Consider the following 11,582-nt stretch of genomic DNA (forward strand, 5'->3'; position numbering starts at 1 on the left):
TGTCCTGTACTATAGGAGCAGGAGATCCTGGCTGTCCTGTACTATAGGAGCAGGATATCCTGGCTGTCCTGTACTATAGGAGCAGGAGATCCTGGCTGTTCCATACTATAGGAGCAGGATATCCTGGCTGTACTGTACTATAGGAGCAGGAGATCCTGGCTGTCCTGTACTATAGGAGCAGGAGATCCTGGTTGTCCTGTACTATAGGAGGAGGAGATCCTGGCTGTCCTGTACTATACAAGCAGGAGATTCTGGTTGTCCTGTACTATATACTATAGGAGCAGGAGATCATGGTTGTCCTGTACTATAGGAGCAGGAGATCCTGGCTGTCCTGTACTATAGGAGCAGGATATCCTGGCTGTCCTGTACTATAGGAGCAGGAGATCCTGGCTGCCCTGTACTATAGGAGCAGGAGATCCTGGCTGCCCTGTACTATAGGAACAGTAGATCCTGGCTGCCCTGTACTATAGGAGCAGGAGATCCTGGCTGTCCTGTACTATAGGAGCAGGAGATCCTGGCTGCCCTGTACTCTAGGAGCAGGTGATCCTGGCTGTCCTGTACTATAGGAGCAGGATATCCTGGCTGTTCCATACTATAGGAGCAGGATATCCTGGCTGTACTGTACTATAGGAGCAGGAGATCCTGGCTGTCCTGTACTATAGGAGCAGGAGATCCTGGTTGTCCTGTACTATAGGAGGAGGAGATCCTGGCTGTCCTGTACTATACAAGCAGGAGATTCTGGTTGTCCTGTACTATATACTATAGGAGCAGGAGATCCTGGTTGTCCTGTACTATAGGAGCAGGAGATCCTGGCTGTCCTGTACTATAGGAGCAGGAGATCCAGGCTGCCCTGTACTTCAGGAGCAGGAGATCCTCGCTGTCCTGTACTATAGGAGCAGGATATCCTGGCTGTCCTGTACTGTAGGAGCAGGAGATCCTGGCTGCCCTGTACTATAGGAGCAGGAGATCCTGGCTGTCCTGTACTGTAGGAGCAGGAGATCCTGGCTGTCCTGTACTATAGGAGCAGGAGATCCTGACTGTCCTGTACTATTGGAGCAGGAGATCCTGGCTGCCCTGTACTTCAGGAGCAGGAGATCCTGGCTGTCCTGTACTATAGGAGCAGGATATCCTGGCTGTCCTGTACTGTAGGAGCAGGAGATCCTGGCTGCCCTGTACTATAGGAGCAGGAGATCCTGGCTGTCCTGTACTGTAGGAGCAGGAGATCCTGGCTGTCCTGTACTATAGGAGCAGGAGATCCTGACTGTCCTGTACTATAGGAGCAGGAGATCCTGGCTGAACTATACTATAGGAGCAGGAGATCCTTGCTGAACTATACTATAGGAGCAGGATATCCTGGCTGTCCTGTACTATAGGAGCAGGAGATCCTGGCTGTCCTGTACTATATACTATAGGAGCAGGAGATCCTGGCTGCCCTGTACTATAGGAGCAGGAGATCCTGGCTGTCCTGTACTATAGGAGCAGGAAATCCTGGCTGTCCTGTACTATATACTATAGGAGCAGGAGATCCTGGCTGCCCTGTACTATAGGAGCAGGAGATCCTGGCTGTCCTGTACTATAGGAGCAGGAGATCCTGGCTGTACTGTACTATAGGAGCAGGAGATCCTGGCTGTCCTGTACTATATGAGCAGGAGATCCTGGCTGTCCTATACTATAGGAGCAGGAGATCCTGGCTGTCCTATACTATAAGAGCATGAGATCCTGGCTGTCCTGTACTATAGGAGCAGGAGATCCTGGCTGTCCTGTACTATAGGAGCAGGAGATCCTGGCTGTCCTATACTATAAGAGCATGAGATCCTGGCTGTCCTGTACTATACAAGCAGGAGATTCTAGTTGTCCTGTACTATAGGAGCAGGAGATCCTGGCTGTCCTGTACTATAGGCGCAGGAGATCCTGGCTGTCATGTACTATAGGAGCAGGAGATCCTGGCTGTCCTGTACTATAGGAGCAGGATATCCTGGCTGTCCTGTACTATAGGAGCAGGAGATCCTGGCTGTCCTGTACTATAGGAGCAGGAGATCCTGGCTTGCCTGTACTATAGGAGCAGGAGATCCTGGCTGTCCTGTACTATAGGAGCAGGAGATCCTGGCTGTACTGTACTGTAGGAGCAGGAAATCCTGGCTGCCCTGTACTATAGGAGCAGGAGATCCTGGCTGTCCTGTACTATAGGAGCAGGAGATCCTGGCTGGCCTGTACTATAGGAGCAGGAGATCCTGGCAGTAAATCAAAACACAGGTGAAAGACGTTTTGGAGAGACAGTGTTAGGAGCTCTGACCCAGAGAACGAGAAGCGTGTCAACGGTACAGGCTGGTGGCTGTGGTGTGGGCAACGTTTCCCTGTTAGGTCCCTTTATACCAATTGAGCGACATTTCAATGCCCCCAAACAATTCAGGCTGTTCTGGAGGCAACAGTGTGGTCCGACCTGGTACTAGATAGGTGTACCTAATAAATTGGCCACCAAGTGTATATATGACTGCATTGGTCAAACCGTCTTTTTACTGAGACTGATATTTAATGTGATTTAATAGGTAGGAGACGTCATTTTATCTGCCAGGACAAAGTGGATGTAATTGAAATAAACTGTGAGTGTTTTAGAGGAGGATAGATAGAGGGAGACAGACAGATTTCTCCAATGTATTGGACCATTAGCTCTGAATGACCACATTACGTAATTGACTGACTGGTAGAGACTAGAGGAAGGAAGGCATTTAACACACACACACACACACACACACACACACACACACACACACACACACACACACACACACACACACACACAGACACACACACACACACACAGACACACACACACACACACACACACAGACACACACACACACACACAGACACACAGACACACACACACACACAGGCACACAGACACAGACACACACACACACAGACACACACAGACACACAGACACACACACACAGACACAGACACACACACACACACACACACACAGAGACACAGACACACACACACACACACACACACACAGACACAGACACACACACACACACACACACAGAGACACAGACACACAGACACACAGACACACGCACACACAGACACAGACACACAGACACACAGACACAGACACACACACACAGACACACACACAGACACAGACCCAGACACACACACACACACACACACACACAGACACACAGCCATCCATTTCCCTTTCATTCCAGAAGGAGAGCTGGATGCTGATCTCCGTCTGTAATTGACTGACTGGTAGAGACTAGAGGAAGGAAGGCATTTAACACACACACACACACACACACACACAGACACACACACACACACAGACACACAGACACACACACACACACAGGCACACAGACACAGACACACACACACACAGACACACACACACACACACACAGACACACAGACACACACACACACACACACACACACACAGACACAGACACACACACACACACACAGACACAGACACACAGACACACGCACACACAGACACAGACACACAGACACACACACACACAGACACAGACACACACACAGACACAGACACAGACACACACACACACACACACACAGACACACAGCCATCCATTTCCCTTTCATTCCAGAAGGAGAGCTGGATGCTGATCTCTGTCTGGGAGGTGTTTAGGAATGCCGTTGGCCAGATAGAGACACTGTGCTAATATTTCTCTGTCTTTTGATCGGTTGCCCAAATAATGAGCTGCCTAGTGAATACAGCAACGACCTTGTGGAGGAAAAATGACTGAGAGATGGTGTAGACGCATGGGAGGAGTACTGTGTGGGGGTGAGGGTCTGGGGGAGTGGGGTGGTGGTGTGGGGCTGGGGCTGGGTTGTGGGGGAGTGGGGTAGTGGTGTGGGGGTGGGTCTGGGTTGTGGGGGAATGGGGGTGGGGGAGTTTGCGTGGGGGTGGGGTTGTGGGATTGGGGGTGGGGAAGTGGGCGTGTGGCTGGGGTTGGGGCTGGGGCTGGGGGCGTAGGGGTGGTGGTGTAGGGGTGAGGGGTCTGGGGTAGTGGGGTGGTGTGGGGGTGGGGTTGGGTTGTGGGGGAGTGGGTGTGGGAGTGTGGGTGTGGCTGGGTTGTGGGGTAGTGGTGTGGGGGTGGGGCTGGGTTGTGGGGGAATGGGGGTGGGCGAGTTTGCGTGGGGGTGGGGTTGTGGGATTGGGCATGTGGCTGGGGCTGGGGCTGGGGGCGTAGGGGTGCTGTTGTGGGGGTGAGGGGTCTGGGGGAGTGGGGTGGTGGTGTGTGGGTGGGGATGGGTTGTGGGGGAGTGGGTGTGGTGGTGTGGGAGAGGGGCTGGGTTGTGGGGGAGTGGGGTAGTGGTGTGGGGGTGGGGCTGGGTTGTGGGGGAGTGGGGGTGGGGGTGTGGGATTGTGCTGGGGGCGTAGGGGTGGTGGCTTAGGGTGGGGGTGTAGGGTGGGGGTGTAGGGTGGGGGTGTAAGGAGAGTGGGGGGGTAGGGAGGGTAGGGGTGGGGGCATAGGGGTGGTGGCTTAGGGCGGGGGTGTAGGGTGGGGGTGTAAGGAGAGTGGGGGGGTAGGGAGGGTAGGGGTGGGGTGGGGGCATAGGGGTGGTGGCTTAGGGTGGGGGTGTAGGGTGGGGGTGTAAGGAGAGTGGGAGGGTAGGGGTGGGGGCATATGGAGAGGATGTAGTCATTTGATTTACAGGCAGTGGTAATCTAAGGTATCTCCAATCAATTCCTGATTGGACCATACTCAGGCTTGAATAATCTATCCCTGATTTACAACACACTGGGTGGAGGATGGAGGCTCCCTCTCTTCTCCCTGATTTACAACACACTGGGTGGAGGATGGAGGCTCCCTCTCCTCTCCCTGATTTACAACATACTGGGTGGAGGATGGAGGCTCCCTCTCCTCTCCCTGATTTACAACACACTGGGTGGAGGACGGAGGCTCCCTCTCTCCTCCCTGATTTACAACACACTGGGTGGAGGACGGAGGCTCCCTCTCTCCTCCCTGATTTACAACACACTGGGTGGAGGACGGAGGCTCCCTCTCTCCTCCCTGATTTACAACACACTGGGTGGAGGACGGAGGCTCCCTCTCTCCTCCCTGATTTACAACACACTGGGTGGAGGATGGAGGCTCCCTCTCTCCTCCCTGATTTACAACACACTGGGTGGAGGATGGAAGCTCCCTCTCTCCTCCCTGATTTACAACACAGTGGGTGGAGGATGGGTCTGACCATGGGTCTGGTTGAGTGCAGAGCAGGCAGACCCGGTCTTCAGCAGTGGAGTTCAGCCATCAGTGGGGGCAGCAGCCTCAGAGAACAACTCTCCTTCAAAGGGTTGTCAAGGCACAGGTCATAAATGTTTCATTGAATGCTTTGAGGCAGGAAAGGGTGAGGGGGGTAGTACATCCAGGAGAGAGGGGGGGGGGTAGTACATCCAGGAGAGGGGGGGGGGGGTGGTACATCCAGGAGAGAGGGGGGGGGGGTTGGACATCCAGGAGAGAGGGGGGGGGGGGGGTTGGACATCCAGGAGAGAGGGGGGGGGGGGGTTGGACATCCAGGAGAGAGGGGGGGGGGTTGGACATCCAGGAGAGAGGGGGGGGGGGGGGTTGGACATCCAGGAGAGAGGGGGGGGGGGTTGGACATCCAGGAGAGAGGGGGGTAGTACATCCAGGAGAGAGGGGGGGGGGGTAGTACATCCAGGAGAGGGGGGGGGGTAGTACATCCAGGAGAGAGGGGGGGGGGGTAGTACATCCAGGAGAGAGGGGGGGGGGGGTTGGACATCCAGGAGAGAGGGGGGGGGGTTGGACATCCAGGAGAGAGGGGGGGGGTTGGACATCCAGGAGAGAGGGGGGGGGGGGCTTTGGACATCCAGGAGAGAGGGGGGGGGGTTGGACATCCAGGAGAGAGAGGGGGGGGGGGGGGGTTGGACATCCAGGAGAGAGGGGGGGGTGGACAATCCAGGAGAGAGGGGGGGTAGTACATCCAGGAGAGAGGGGGGGGGGTGGACATCCAGGAGAGGGGGGGGGGGCAGTACATCCAGGAGAGGGGGGGGGGGGTAGTACATCCAGGAGAGAGGGGGGGGGGTGGACATCCAGGAGAGAGGGGGGGGGGGGTAGTACATCCAGGAGAGGGGGGGGGGTAGTACATCCAGGAGAGAGGGGGGGGGGGTTGGACATCCAGGAGAGAGGGGGGGTAGTACATCCAGGAGAGAGGGGGGGGGGGGGTGGACATCCAGGAGAGAGGGGGGGTAGTACATCCAGGAGAGAGGGGGGGGGGGTGGACATCCAGGAGAGAGGGGGGGGGAGGGCAGTACATCCAGGAGAGGGGGGGGGGGGTAGTACATCCAGGAGAGAGGGGGGGGGTGGACATCCAGGAGAGAGGGGGGGTAGTACATCCAGGAGAGGGGGGGGGGTAGTACATCCAGGAGAGAGGGGGGGGGGGGTTGGACATCCAGGAGAGAGGGGGGGGGGGGTTGGACATCCAGGAGAGGGGGGGGGGGGGGTAGTACATCCAGGAGAGACAGGGGGGGGGGGGTAGTACATCCAGGAGAGACAGAGGGGGGGGTAGTACATCCAGGAGAGAGGGGGGGTAGTACATCCAGGAAAGAGGGGGGGATAGTACATCCAGGAGAGAGGGGGGTAGTACATCCAGGAAAGAGAGGGGGGGGGTAGTACATCCACGAGAGAGAGAGGGGGGGTAGTACATCCAGGAGAGAGAGGGGGGGTAGTACATCCAGGAGAGAGGGGGGTAGTACATCCAGGAAAGAGAGGGGGGGTAGTACATCCAGGAGAGAGGGGGGGTAGTACATCCAGGAGAGAGGGGGGGGTAGTACATCCAGGAAAGAGAGGGGGGGGGGTAGTACATCCACGAGAGAGAGAGGGGGTGGGGTAGTACATCCAGGAGAGAGGGGGGGGGGTAGTACATCCAGGAGAGAGGGGGGGTAGTACATCCAGTAGAGAGAGAGGGGGTGGGGTAGTACATCCAGGAGAGAGGGAGGGGGTAGTACATACAGGAGAGAGGGAGGGGGTAGTACATACAGGAGAGAGGGAGGGGGTAGTACATACAGGAGAGAGGGGGGGGGTAGTACATCCAGGAGAGAGGGAGGGGGTAGTACATCCAGGAAAGAGAGGGGGGGTAGTACATCCAGGAGAGAGGGGGGGGGTAGTACATCCAGGAAAGAGAGGGGGGGGTTAGTACATCCAGGAGAGAGGGGGGGGGGTCAGCGGAGGGGCAGCCAGGCTCGAGCTTCTAACAACCCTGGTCCTTCAAAGCCACGAGAGGAGACGGGCGCACAGGGGGAGGGGTACTTCCCCCTAGAAGAGACGAAGAAAAAACAATAATTTATTTACGAACGATGAACAAAGAGCGTTGGCTGTCTCAGACTGGAGTGGATGTGCCCCCAGCCTTGCCACTCCAAACTAGGGAGATGGTAGACTGAATAACAGTAAGGGCTTCAAAAACAACATGACGGGGAAGCATTATGGCACGTGCTGTGTGAACCAACCTCTGCTCTGAAACTCTGGAAATGGAATCAAATGAATCAAAAGGTCAAAGGTCAAAGGTCAGAGTTGTTTAGTGAACTGGTAAGGAATCCAACATGGTGTACTTCCTGTAAGAGGAACATCCTGGTGATATACTCATAATGTAATCAGGTCTCCTCTAGAGGAACATCCTGGTGATATACTCATAATGTAATCAGGTCTCCTCTAGAGGAACATCCTGGTGATATACTCATAATGTAATCAGGTCTCCTCTAGAGGAACATCCTGGTGATATACTCATAATGTAATCAGGTCTCCTCTAGAGGAACATCCTGGTGATATACTCATAATGTAATCAGGTCTCCTCTAGAGGAACATCCTGGTGATATACTCATAATGTAATCAGGTCTCTCTAGAGGGGCAGAAAGGATATATAAGGGATATAAGGTGATATACTCATGCTAATACACACACTAAAATAGATGAAAATAGTTCTTATCACTGCTCATAAGTTATTCATCAACCCTGGAGGTTTAATATAATCAGGTCTCCTCTAGAGGGGCAGAAAGGAGAGGAGAGGGTTTCATACCATCATGTCTCCTCTAGAGGGGCAACCAGGAGAGGAGAGGAGAGGGTTTCATATCATCATGTCTCCTCTAGAGGGACAGCCAGAAGAGGAGAGGGTTTCATATCATCATGTCTCCTCTAGAGGGGTAACCAGGAGAGGAGAGGAGAGGTTTTCATATCATCATGTCTCCTCTAGAGGGGCAACCAGGAGAGGAGAGGGTTTCATATCATCATGTCTCCTCTAGAGGGGCAACCAGGAGAGGAGAGGGTTTCATGTCATCATGTCTCCTCTAGAGGGGCAACCAGGAGAGGAGAGGAGAGGGTTTCATATCATCATGTCTCCTCTAGAGGGGCAACCAGGAGAGGAGAGGAGAGGGTTTCATATCATCATGTCTCCTCTTGAGGGGCAACCAGGAGAGGAGAGGGTTTCATATCATCATGTCTCCTCTAGAGGGGCAACCAGGAGAGGAGAGGGTTTCATATCATCATGTCTCCTCTAGAGGGGCAACCAGGAGAGGAGAGGGTTTCATGTCATCATGTCTCCTCTAGAGGGGCAACCAGGAGAGGAGAGGAGAGGGTTTCATATCATCATGTCTCCTCTAGAGGGGCAACCAGGAGAGGAGAGGAGAGGGTTTCATATCATCATGTCTCCTCTAGAGGGGCAACCAGGAGAGGAGAGGAGAGGGTTTCATATCACCATGTCTCCTCTAGAGGGGCAGCCAGGAGAGGAGAGGGTTTCATATCACCATGTCTCCTCTAGAGGGGCAACCAGGAGAGGAGACGGTTTCATATCATCATGTCTCCTCTAGAGGGGCAACCAGGAGAGGAGAGGGTTTCATATCACCATGTCTCCTCTAGAGGGGCAGCCAGGAGAGGAGAGGGTTTCATATCACCATGTCTCCTCTAGAGGGGCAACCAGGAGAGGAGACGGTTTCATATCACCATGTCTCCTCTAGAGGGGCAACCAGGAGAGGAGACGGTTTCATATCATCATGTCTCCTCTAGAGGGGCAACCAGGAGAGGAGAGGGTTTCATATCATCATGTCTCCTCTAGAGGGGCAACCAGGAGAGGAGACGGTTTCATATCATCATGTCTCCTCTAGAGGGGCAACCAGGAGAGGAGAGGAGAGGGTTTCATATCACCATGTCTCCTCTAGAGGGGCAGCCAGGAGAGGAGAGGGTTTCATATCACCACTCCTCAGACTTCCTCTCTCTTCCCTTACTGATGAATTTACTGTTTACTGATAGAACATGCTGTTAGTTTTTATTTCATTCCAATATTATTGTCTTCCTCTTTGTCTCAGTTAAATACTTTAACTAGACTACACCGTTTTTCAATCAAACATTTGCTCTCAGTTGATTATCAAACACTGTTGTTTATTAGGGTATATAAATGTTGAGGTATTTAATGTGGTGTTTTGTTGTTGTAGTGAATAGAATGAAACCAGTTTTGAAATCTTATTTACACTTCCAGCTCATTAGGACACTGGTGATGCTGATGAATAATTAATCAAAGTTCTCTGCAGACCTCCAGGGTCAAAGATTGGATTTACCCAACCCCCTCTACCAAATATTGGTTTTACCAACCCCCTCTACCAAAGATTGGTTTTAACCAACCCCCTCTACCAAAGATTGGTTTTACCCAACCAACCTCTATCAAATATAGGAATCCCAACCCCCTCTACCAAAGATAGGAACCAAACCACCTCTACCAAAGATAGGAACCCAACCCAACCCCCTCTACCAAAGATAGGAACCCAACCCCCTCTACCAAAGATATGAACCCAACCCAACCCCCTCTACCAAAGATAGGAACCCAACCCCCTCTACCAAAGATAGGAACCCAACCCACTCTACCAAAGATAGGAACCCAACCCAACCCACTCTACCCTGTCTACCAAAGATAGGATCCCAACCCCCTCTACCAAAGATAGGAACCCAACCCCCTCTACTGAATATAGGAACCCAACCCCCTCTACCAAAGATAGGAACCCAACCCCCTCTACCACAGATAATAACCCAACCCAACCCCCTCTACCAAACATAGGAACCCAACCCCCTCTAACAAAGATAGGAACCCAACCCAACCCACTCTACCAAAGATAGGAACCCAACCCCCTCTGCCAAAGATAGGAACTCAACCCACTCTACCAAAGATAGGAACCCAACCCACTCTACCCTGTCTACCAAAGATAGGATCCCAACCCCCTCCACCAAAGATAGGAACCCAACCCCCTCTACCAAATATAGGAACCCAACCCCCTCTACCACAGATAATAACCCAACCCAACCCCCTCTACCAAAGATAGGAACCTAACCCAACCCCCTCTACCAAAGATAGGAACCCAACCCCCTCTACCAAAGATAGGAACCCAACCCCCTCTACCAAAGATAGGAACCCAACCCCCTCTACCACAGATAATAACCCAACCCAACCCCCTCTACCAAAGATAGGAAACCAACCCCCTCTACCAAAGACAGGAACCCAACCCCCTCTACCAAAGACAGGAACCCAACTCCCTCTACTGATCCAATAAAACAAATACAATCTACCTCAACATCCATGGTTTTAGTGAAACCTCCTCCAACCTACAGGACTGTTTATCCTCTATCCTCAGCTTTATGTCTCCAAGACGTTGAGATAGCCTAAACCAAAAAGATGACTGTGATTGTCTCAGAACACTGGATCACCAGATTGTAGAACACTGGATCACCAGATTGTAGAACACTGGATCACCAGATTGTAGAACATCAAACACTGTTGTTTATTAGGGTATATAAATGTTGAGGTATTTAATGTGGTGTTTTGTTGTTGTAGTGAATAGAATGAAACCAGTTTTGAAATCTTATTTACACTTCCAGCTCATTAGGACATTGGTGATGCTGATTAATAATTCATCAAAGTTCTCTGCAGACCTCCAGGGTCAAAGATTGGTTTTACCCAACCACCTCTACCAAAGATAGGAACCCATCCCAACCCCCTCTACCAAAGATAGGAACCCAACCCCCTCTACCAAATACAGGAACCCAACCCCATCTACCAAAGATAGGAACCCAACCCCCTCTACCAAATACAGGAACCCAACCCCATCTACCAAAGATAGGAACGCAACCCCCTCTACCAAAGATAGGAACCCAACCCACTATAACAAAGATAGGAACCCAACCCAACCCCCTCTACCAAAGATAGGAACCCAACCCCCTCTACCAAAGATAGGAACCCAACCCAACCCCCTCTACCAAAGATAGGAACCCAACCCCCTCTACCAAAGATAGGAACCCAACCCCCTCTACCAAATACAGGAACCCAACCCCATCTACCAAAGATAGGAACCCAACCCCCTCTACCAAAGATAGGAACCCAACCCAACTCACTCTACCCCCTCTACCAAAGATAGGAACCCAACCCAACCCCCTGTACCAAAGATAGGAACCCAACTCCCTCTACCAAATATAGGAACCCAACCCAACCCACTCTACCCCCTCTACCAAAGATAGGAACCCAACCCAACCCACTCTACCTCCTCTAC

Source organism: Oncorhynchus kisutch, linkage group LG10 (genome assembly GCF_002021735.2).
Source record: "Oncorhynchus kisutch isolate 150728-3 linkage group LG10, Okis_V2, whole genome shotgun sequence".
NCBI classification, from domain to species: domain Eukaryota; kingdom Metazoa; phylum Chordata; class Actinopteri; order Salmoniformes; family Salmonidae; genus Oncorhynchus; species Oncorhynchus kisutch.